Raw genomic sequence first — 8,753 nt, 5'->3', positions numbered from 1 at the left:
GCGGACGAACGGGCTGCGTATCTAGATTCGTCTCATCGTTCTGAGCAACTTTCATGTACAAAGTTTTTTCATCCGAGTTATGGTTTATTTTATATGATTTTTCAAAGTTTTAAACATTTTTCTAAAATTTAATCTAATTCCAAAATAAGAGTGAAATGGCTAGGTGCACCCGGTGCAGTGCACCAGACCTGCACCAGTGAGGATAGCTAGCGGGTCCAGTCAACTGCTGAGTCAGCAGATGACTGGTCCAAGGTTGACCGGTCAACTGGTCCGGTGGGACCTGCGTGTCAGCGACCCAAGTTTTAATAGCGTTTTATTTTACTTTTTTAACCAAACGGGTTAAGTATGCAGCGGGCCCCCCGCCAGTGAATGATTAGGGGGCCATTATTACTAATTGCGGCCACGTCAGCGCCTTAAAGGCGCCAGGGCCGAGCACACCGGAGTTTGGCCGTCCGGCCGTTTCCGTTGACGTGGGGAGGCGCGGCTGAAGCCTTTGGGGAGCTGGGAGCCGCGCGTGTCGGACGGTGGTTGCGGGACGGCCGGGGTGCAACGCAGCGGCGCCAGCGGCGAGCGGGGCGGCGGACGACGAAGGCGGGCGCGGGCGCGGTCACAGTCGCCGTGTGTGGGTGCCGAACTCGGGCGGTGAGGGGCGGCACCGGGGGCAGAGACCGAGCGGCGGAGGGTACAACGGGGTGCGGAGGCGAAGCAGGGGCGGTGGTGTACGGGAGCAACAGGCGCACGGGCGCAGGACTCGTCGGGATTCGGCTACGGTCAACCAAATCGAGCGCAGAAAGGCGTGTTCGAATGAGTGAATGACCATGCGTTCAACGGTGTGAGCAACACGAGCAGAAGTGGCCGGAGTCAATCGCTGCGGCAGAAGGTGGGCGTCTCCGGCATCGGTGCTATGCGAGGAGATCGAGTGAGCTACGGCCGTAGGCGGCATCAGCGCGAGGCAACGGATCAAGGGGGGGATAGAGGGGAAACGCGTGTATGCTCACCACTGAGGCACACGGTGGCCCGATGAAAGCTTAGTAGCAGCAAAACGACGACAATGGCGTGATGGTGGCCAAAGGAGGAGGAAGACAACGTCGATCCTGGTGATGGAGAGGCGAAGAGCTCGAACTCGAGGGTGCTGGCGATGTAGTCGAGTATGACGGAGCTTTAGGACAAGTTACGAGCTTGCGGGAACGATGGAGAGCACGCAGGTGAGAAGATCCATGGCGACGTTGGCTCGGGTTCGTGTTGAGGAGAAGAGAGCGCCGCGAGGGAGAGGGGAAAGTAAGCTAGGGTTTCGAGGAGGAGGGGCCGGTCTCGGGGGCGACTAGTAGGCGGGCAAAGGGGACCGATGGCCGCCACGCATGGGCATCGCCGGCGGATGGCCGCCACGGCACCCCTGCCTCCTGTAGCGGGAGGTGGGAGGTAAGCCAAGTTGGGCTGGTCCTTGGGGTGGCCTGGCCAGCTGGGCCAGTGGCCCAGGGGGGCTTTATTTTATTTTATTTTATTTTGTTCTGTTTGCTTTTGTTTTGTTTATCTTTTTAGTCATCCTTTTCTGTTTTCTTTTAGTTTCTTTTTAAATTTAGTTTTACAAAAGTTACCACTAACACCTAAATTGGTATTAGCAAATATACTACCGCCACAATAATTATGTTACCCTAATAAAATAGTTTAGCATTTTATTAATTGTAAAATGCATTTAATTAATTGTTTTTGCTGCTGTTTTATTTATTTTAGTGCATTAATTATTTTTGAGCACTTAGACAAACTATAAAAAGATGATTTCTCCACCAATATTTTCTATGGATTATTTGTCACAATTTGCACATTTTAGTTTAGACATTTTGAAAACTTTTGTTATTTGCCTTTAATTTTGAATTTGAATTTGGAACAGTTTCGAATCAATGCGAGTTTATCAAGTGACGTGGCATCATTAGCGGGGATCACTGTAGCTTAATTATCCGGGCGTCACAATTCTCCTCCACTACAAGAAATCTCGTCCCGAGATTTGAGCGGTGGAGTAAGGGGGGAAGGTGCTGGTAGCGAAAAAACTAACGAGCCTTCTCGGTCTTGGCTGCCCTTTCGAAGAGGTTGATCCCTTTCATTGATGTCTTCATTTCTCTACTTCAAGTCACCATGATCAAGTCGTCATCCTTTCTTTGGGAACTCCATCGTACTTACGAAAGAATAAAAGGGGGTACTCCGAGAGAACGGACCTCGATAAGGTTGACTATCTGGTCGATAACATCAGGGAAGGTGGCGGAAAGTAACTCTCGAATGAAAACTTGAGACAATATCGAGAGCAAAGTAAGTAGGTACCATGAGAAGTTTCGAGCGGGTAGGCAATCGTTTGATGCCTGAAATAGAGTGTGAAAGGGGGTTCAAAGCAATCGGAATAAGTATTCTATCTGATACCAGTATAGATCAGTAGGACGGTGGTCCATGAATTACATATGAGGCCACGCGCGAGGAATAAATTTGGGAATAGGGGGTGCACAGGAGAGTCAGGTTTCAATCCTGTGGAACTGTGGGTTATGGGCCCACCATGTGGTTGAAAGTAGGTAGGGGCCCGACATCTTGCACGGTCACGATAGTAAGACGTGTCAGAGGGTAGCCCGTCAGTTATGTCGGTAACAACATCGATACCAAGGGCGAGGGACGAAGAGAACCATTTTCCTACTCGTTAGGACGAGGTGGACCAATAGGCAAAGTTCTCGTCCATCGATGGTTACCAGAATGTCATCAACAATAGTAACAGGGTCTTACTGATAGAGTTGTACACTGAGGTGTTTACATAAGCAGGAGAATATTATTGCTTAGATCATAAAGATCACAAGAAACGTTAAACCAACCAATGGAAAGGAAAATACGATTATCAAATTAAATAGAACAATGGAAAGGAAAATGTGTTTAAACACATATTTCAAGGGTATATCCTTCCCAAGGACAAGCAGAGCATGATATTCATGACAGGATATAATGTAGAAAACTCTTTAGGTAGGGGAGAAAATTTTCATGACATTACTCATACAGCGGTGTTTGGATAATTTATCAAGAAACATTTAGCATTGGGCGTTAAATGTTCTTGTTGAAAATTGAAGTACCATAGACATGCTTCGAGATAGCATTGACATGGTCTTCAAGCAAAGGTCGAACTTTGGATACTCAAAGGATCCATCAAGATAAACTTATTAAACAAGGCATTCAATTTCCTCATGGAAAAATGGTTAACCTTGTCAAAAAGGAAACTATAACACTAGGTCCTTCGGCCGGGTGTGCCAGGAAAGACATCACCTTACCGGGTCATAAAAGACCAATGTTATAACTCTTGGAAACATGTTCCAACCATCATATCTGACCGAGATTCAGATCTGATTGGTGTCAGGATACCTCAGACTCTGGATGCCTGAGAAGAAAGGTGCAACACAAATTGACGGGATGACACTATAAGATTCTCAGGAAATGAACTATGAAGTAATTTCCGTTAACAAGAGTTCATCATTAACCCAAGGAGAGGACAAGGAGGTGGCTGATGAACTCAGCGACAATTCATCAAAATTTCCAAAGGATGGATTTCCACAATTATGTGAACAAGGAGATAATATTTGTCAGATCAAAATGATATATTGATGTATGCTTGAGGAAAACATACACAATTTAACAATGGTTGAAAGGTGCACCCGAAATATGGGTTGGGTTGCACGACCAATGTTAGAATGGTGATTCAATAATCAACAGTCTAAGAATGAAATGTCGACCATTAACTTCAAAGCAATAAGGTTGCTAGAAGTTTTTAAAATTACTAGTCCATTTGTCGGTATTACTGTTAGGAACAACAGGGGGCCAAGAAAAGAATGGTGATGGTGATAAGTATCACTTAAATCAAGAATTCTCAAGAACTGGTGAAATTCCCACGACATCCTTGACATAAAAGATGGCAATATTCCAAGGTAGAACATGACACAAGCTGGGTAGAAAGGAACTCAGGGTAATACACAAAACATGAGCAAGTTTGTGTTGGAGGGAGGGCATTAACGTTGCCGATGATAATACAAACCATCAAGGGGCAAGGATGGTATTCCCCATCAAGAATTCAATAGATATTTTGGAAGAGCTCAGAATGTTGATGATCACGACACCTTTGTCGGAAGATTCCATGAGGCTGCCATTGAATAACGACGACATCAAGCAAAAGGAATGGTGAAGCAAAAGACCACTGGAACCACGGATACGACACAACCTCGGAATCAAGTATTGTTGTTCAAGACAATAATATATGACAAGGAAGATCGACGTAAGCTTAGCTCAACGTCAAAAGTGTGTTCCGGGAAGAAGGAACAGGTAGCACAGTTAAGATTTAGCACGATAATGATATAGCCGATCAGGCTAGGAATGACATGATCAGGTACAAACTCATAAGTAAAGAATATCAGTAGGAGTTGTTGAGCCGTAATGCGGACTCGGTTCAGTTATCGGTGTCTTCGAGTGTTTAATAACTCGGAGCCCGTGAAAAATTGGAATCGGTGGGAATGTAGCACTTGATGAAGAACTCATAAGAAGTTATGTAGTTCCATGATAATCTCGAGATACCAGGGGTAACACTCGACGTCAGATCGAAGTAGAGTTTGGACTAGGGTATTGCTTTGTAGAAGACAAGTGATCAAACTTGCATGAGAAATGGAATCAAGGAGAAACATGGTCGGAACCACGTCCACAGATACAAGATGATCTTATAACAAGGGGATAATTATTTTAAGAGAAGCTTCCATGATCAGGTATACATCATGTCCATGGGCATGAACACAGGGTTCAAGGTCAACTCCCACTTGTTCAACGCATTACCTTTCATTCACCTCTCGTATTTCAAAAATGACATTAGTTGTTAAAGGTTTTTACCTGGTGTAATACGAGATAAGTATGACCCGTGAAATCTTTCGGGTTCACACAGATTAAGGAAGGCATAGGTTCAACCCATCGGGGCATCTTAGGAGTATATACCACACATTTCAAGAATAAATAACGCAAACTCGATAGTAGAGTATGCTTGAGAAAGCAAAGGATACAATTTACCAAAGGCATTATGTATCCGAGGAAAATCTCACAAGCTTATTGAATATGAAGGACGTTGTCGGATAAAATCCGACAAAAGGTTCTGGTGGTCCACAAGGGATCTGATGTGAGCATCGGTACTCAACCAGAGGAAGAAAGAATGCAAGGGGGTCAGATTATAGAAACAATTGTCTAACTCAAAGCTCAATTGCAAAGGAATTATGATTTCCAAATCCAGGGATCAGAAGCAACGCTCTGAGCAAGGATGGATAAGTTGAGTAGGCTTAGGGGTACAATCAATGGCAATTTGATTGGTCGAGATCCAGCTCATGTTCGAAAGTAGCCGAAAATATAATTTATAAGGATCAACTGATGATTGCGTGCATTCGCACACATATAGAATCAACGGACACAAAATGATAGTGACAAAGGATGCCAATAAGATTTCTAGACTTATGGGATTAACCATAATGAAAGTAAGCAAGAATTTCAAGAGCAAATGGCTGCCGAAGATTTTCGGAAGATGGAATGGTATTTTCAAGACTATTGTGAAACACATGAACGGCTAGGGATGAGGGGATACTCGGCAAGTGCGAGGAATTACCCGTTTGGGTATTCAGGTGACAAAGAACAGCAAGGCGGTAAGCTCAAAGGATTATCGGAACGACGACGAGTGTTTCAGGGTATCTGGTAATAACTAGACCAACTGGGGATGAATGTAAGAATAACAACTGCAAGTAGTTATCCATAAGGGTTGACGGTGGAAGGGAATTGCAAACATGATGAACACAAGTTCTCGGGTTAATAGCGTAGAGTATCTTCAGGGTCTTCACGTGCAACAGACGATCATCAGTAATAAGAGGCTCTCCGGGTGAAAGTGATAACAAGATCCTAATGTTAGATTTAGTAAAATTCATTTAACCCGAATAGAAGAGAGTTCAGAGTCCCAGAGTAAAGGTTGAGTAATAAAAGATCCTACTACCACCCAATGGCGACGTGGGCCCGTAAGCCGCACAACCATGTTAGTAAAAGTTTTGCAATGAATAGACTCAACTTCGACCAAGGAGTGTGGAAGGGGGATTCCTACAGGCAGTCGGCTCTGATACCAACTTGTGACGCCCCGGATTCAATCGTACACTAATCATACACGCAAGCGTGTACGATCAAGATCAGGGACTCACGGGAAGATATCACAACACAACTCTAAAAATAAAATAAGTCATACAAGCATCATAATACAAGCCAGGGGCCTCGAGGGCTCGAATACAAGTGCTCGATCATAGACGAGTCATCGGAAGCAACAATATATGAGTACAGACATAAGTTAAACAAGTTGCCATAAGATGGCTAGCACAAACTGGGATACCGATCGAAATAGGCGCAGGCCTCCTGCCTGGGATCCTCCTAAACTACTCCTGGTCGTCGTCAGCAGCCTGCACATAGTAGTAGGCACCTCCAGTGTAGTAGTCGTCGTCGACGGTGGCGTCTGGCTCCTGGGATCCAACGTCTGGTTGCGGCAACCAGGTAGAAGGGAAAGGGGGGAAAGAGGGAGAAAAGAAACCGTGAATACTCATCCAAAGTACTCGCAAGCAAGGATCTACACTACATATGCATGGGTATATGTGTAAAGAGGCAATATCGGTGGACTGAACTGCAGAATGCCAGAATAAGAGGAGGATAGCTAGTCCTATCGAAGACTACGCTTCTGGCAGCCTCCGTCTTGCAGCATGTAGAAGAGAGTAGATTGAAGTCCTCCAAGTAGCATCACATAGCATAATCCTACCCGGCGATCCTTCCCTCGTCGCCCTGTGGAAAAGCGATCACCGGGTTGTTTGTGGAACTTGTCTGGGTGTGTTTTATTAAGTATCCGGTTCTAGTTGTCATCAGGTCAAGGTACAACTCCGGGTCGTCCTTTTACCAAGGGACACGGCTATTCGAATAGATAAACTTCCCTGCAAGGGTGCACCACATAACCCAACACGCTCGATCCCATTTGGCCGGACACACTTTTCTGGGTCATGCCCGGCCTCGGAAGATCAACACGTCGTAGCCCCACCTAGGCCTAACAGAGAGGTCAGCACGCTGGTCTAACTCCTATGGCGCAGGGGTCTGGGCCCATCGCCCATTGCACACCTGCATGTTGCGAGGGCGGCCGGAAGCAGACCTAGCAACCTCCATTACAAAGGAAGTCACGTTACACGGTCCAATCAGGCGCGCGCCGCTCAGTCGCTGACGTCTAGAAGGCTTCGGCTGATACCACGACGTCGAGTGCCCATATCTTTCCCGCGTAGTTGGTTAGTGCGTATAGGCCAGTGGCCAGACTCAGATCAAATACCAAGATCTCGTTAAGCGTGTTATTCTGAAGTAACCGTGGACGCCGACCAGGGCCAGGCCCACCTCGCTCCTAGGTGGTCTCAACCTGCCCTGCCGCTTCGCCTCAAAGTAACAGTCGGGGGCCGTCGGGAACCCAGGCCCACCTCTACCGGGATGGAACCACCTGTCCTTCCAGCCCCCACATCGAAATCACTTGCGGGTACTCAACGAGCTGACCCGACTTTAGTCCTCATCTGTATAGTATGCATATATGTATAGTATATACCCATGATCACCTCCCAAGTGATCACGGCCCGATAGTATAGCAAGGCAGACTGACAAGAATGTAGGGCCAATGATGATAAACTAGCATCATTTAGGATTGCGGGTAAGGTATCAATGACTGTAGCAACAATGACAGGCTATGCAACAGAATAGGAGTAACCGAACAGTAACATGCTACACTACTCTAATGCAAGCAATATAGAGAAGAATAGGCGATATCTGGTGATCAAAGGGGGGGCTTTCCTGGTTGCTCTGGCAAGGAGGGGTCATCTTCGGTGTAGTCGAACACACGGACATCAGCACCGGTCTCAGAGTCTACCGGAAAGAAGTAACGAAGGGGGAACACAATAAATAACAGAGCAATCAAATGTAACACAAAGCAAGACGCGGCAATATGCGGTGCTAGGGGTGACCTAACGTAGTGATAGGTGATATCGGCGAAGGGAGGAAACATCCAGGAAAGTATTCCCGGTGTTTTGCGTTTTCGGACAGATGAACCGGAGGTGAAATGTTGTGGGTTTGCTATTCTAGGGACGCGTGGCGGACGAACGAGCTGCGTATCTAGATTCGTCTCATCGTTCTGAGCAACTTTCATGTACAAAGTTTTTTCATCCGAGTTACGGTTTATTTTATATGATTTTTCAAAGTTTTAAACATTTTTATAAAATTTAATCTAATTCCAAAATAAGAGTGAAATGGCTAGGTGCACCCGGTGCAGTGCACCAGCCCTGCACCAGTGAGGATAGCTAGCGGGTCAAGTCAACTGCTGAGTCAGTAGATGACTGGTCCAAGGTTGACCGGTCAACTGGTCCGGTGGGACCCTCGTGTCAGCGACCCAAGTTTTAATAGCGTTTTATTTTACTTTTTTTTAACCAAACGGGTTAACTATGCAGCGGCCCCCTCGTCAGTGAATGATTAGGGCGCCATTATTACTAATTGAGGCCACGTCAGCGCCTTAAAGACGCCAGGGCCGAGCACACCGGAGTTTGGCCGTCCGGCCGTTTCCGTTGACGTGGGGAGGCGCGGCTGAAGCCGTTGGGGAGCTGGGAGCCGCGCGCGTCGGACGGTGGTCGCGGGACGGCCGGGGTGCAACGCAGCGGCGCCAGCGGCGA

This window comes from Triticum dicoccoides, chromosome 1B (genome assembly GCF_002162155.2).
Source record: "Triticum dicoccoides isolate Atlit2015 ecotype Zavitan chromosome 1B, WEW_v2.0, whole genome shotgun sequence".
In the NCBI taxonomy this organism is placed as follows: Eukaryota; Viridiplantae; Streptophyta; class Magnoliopsida; order Poales; family Poaceae; genus Triticum; species Triticum dicoccoides.
Note: the sequence above shows the minus strand (reverse complement) of the source record.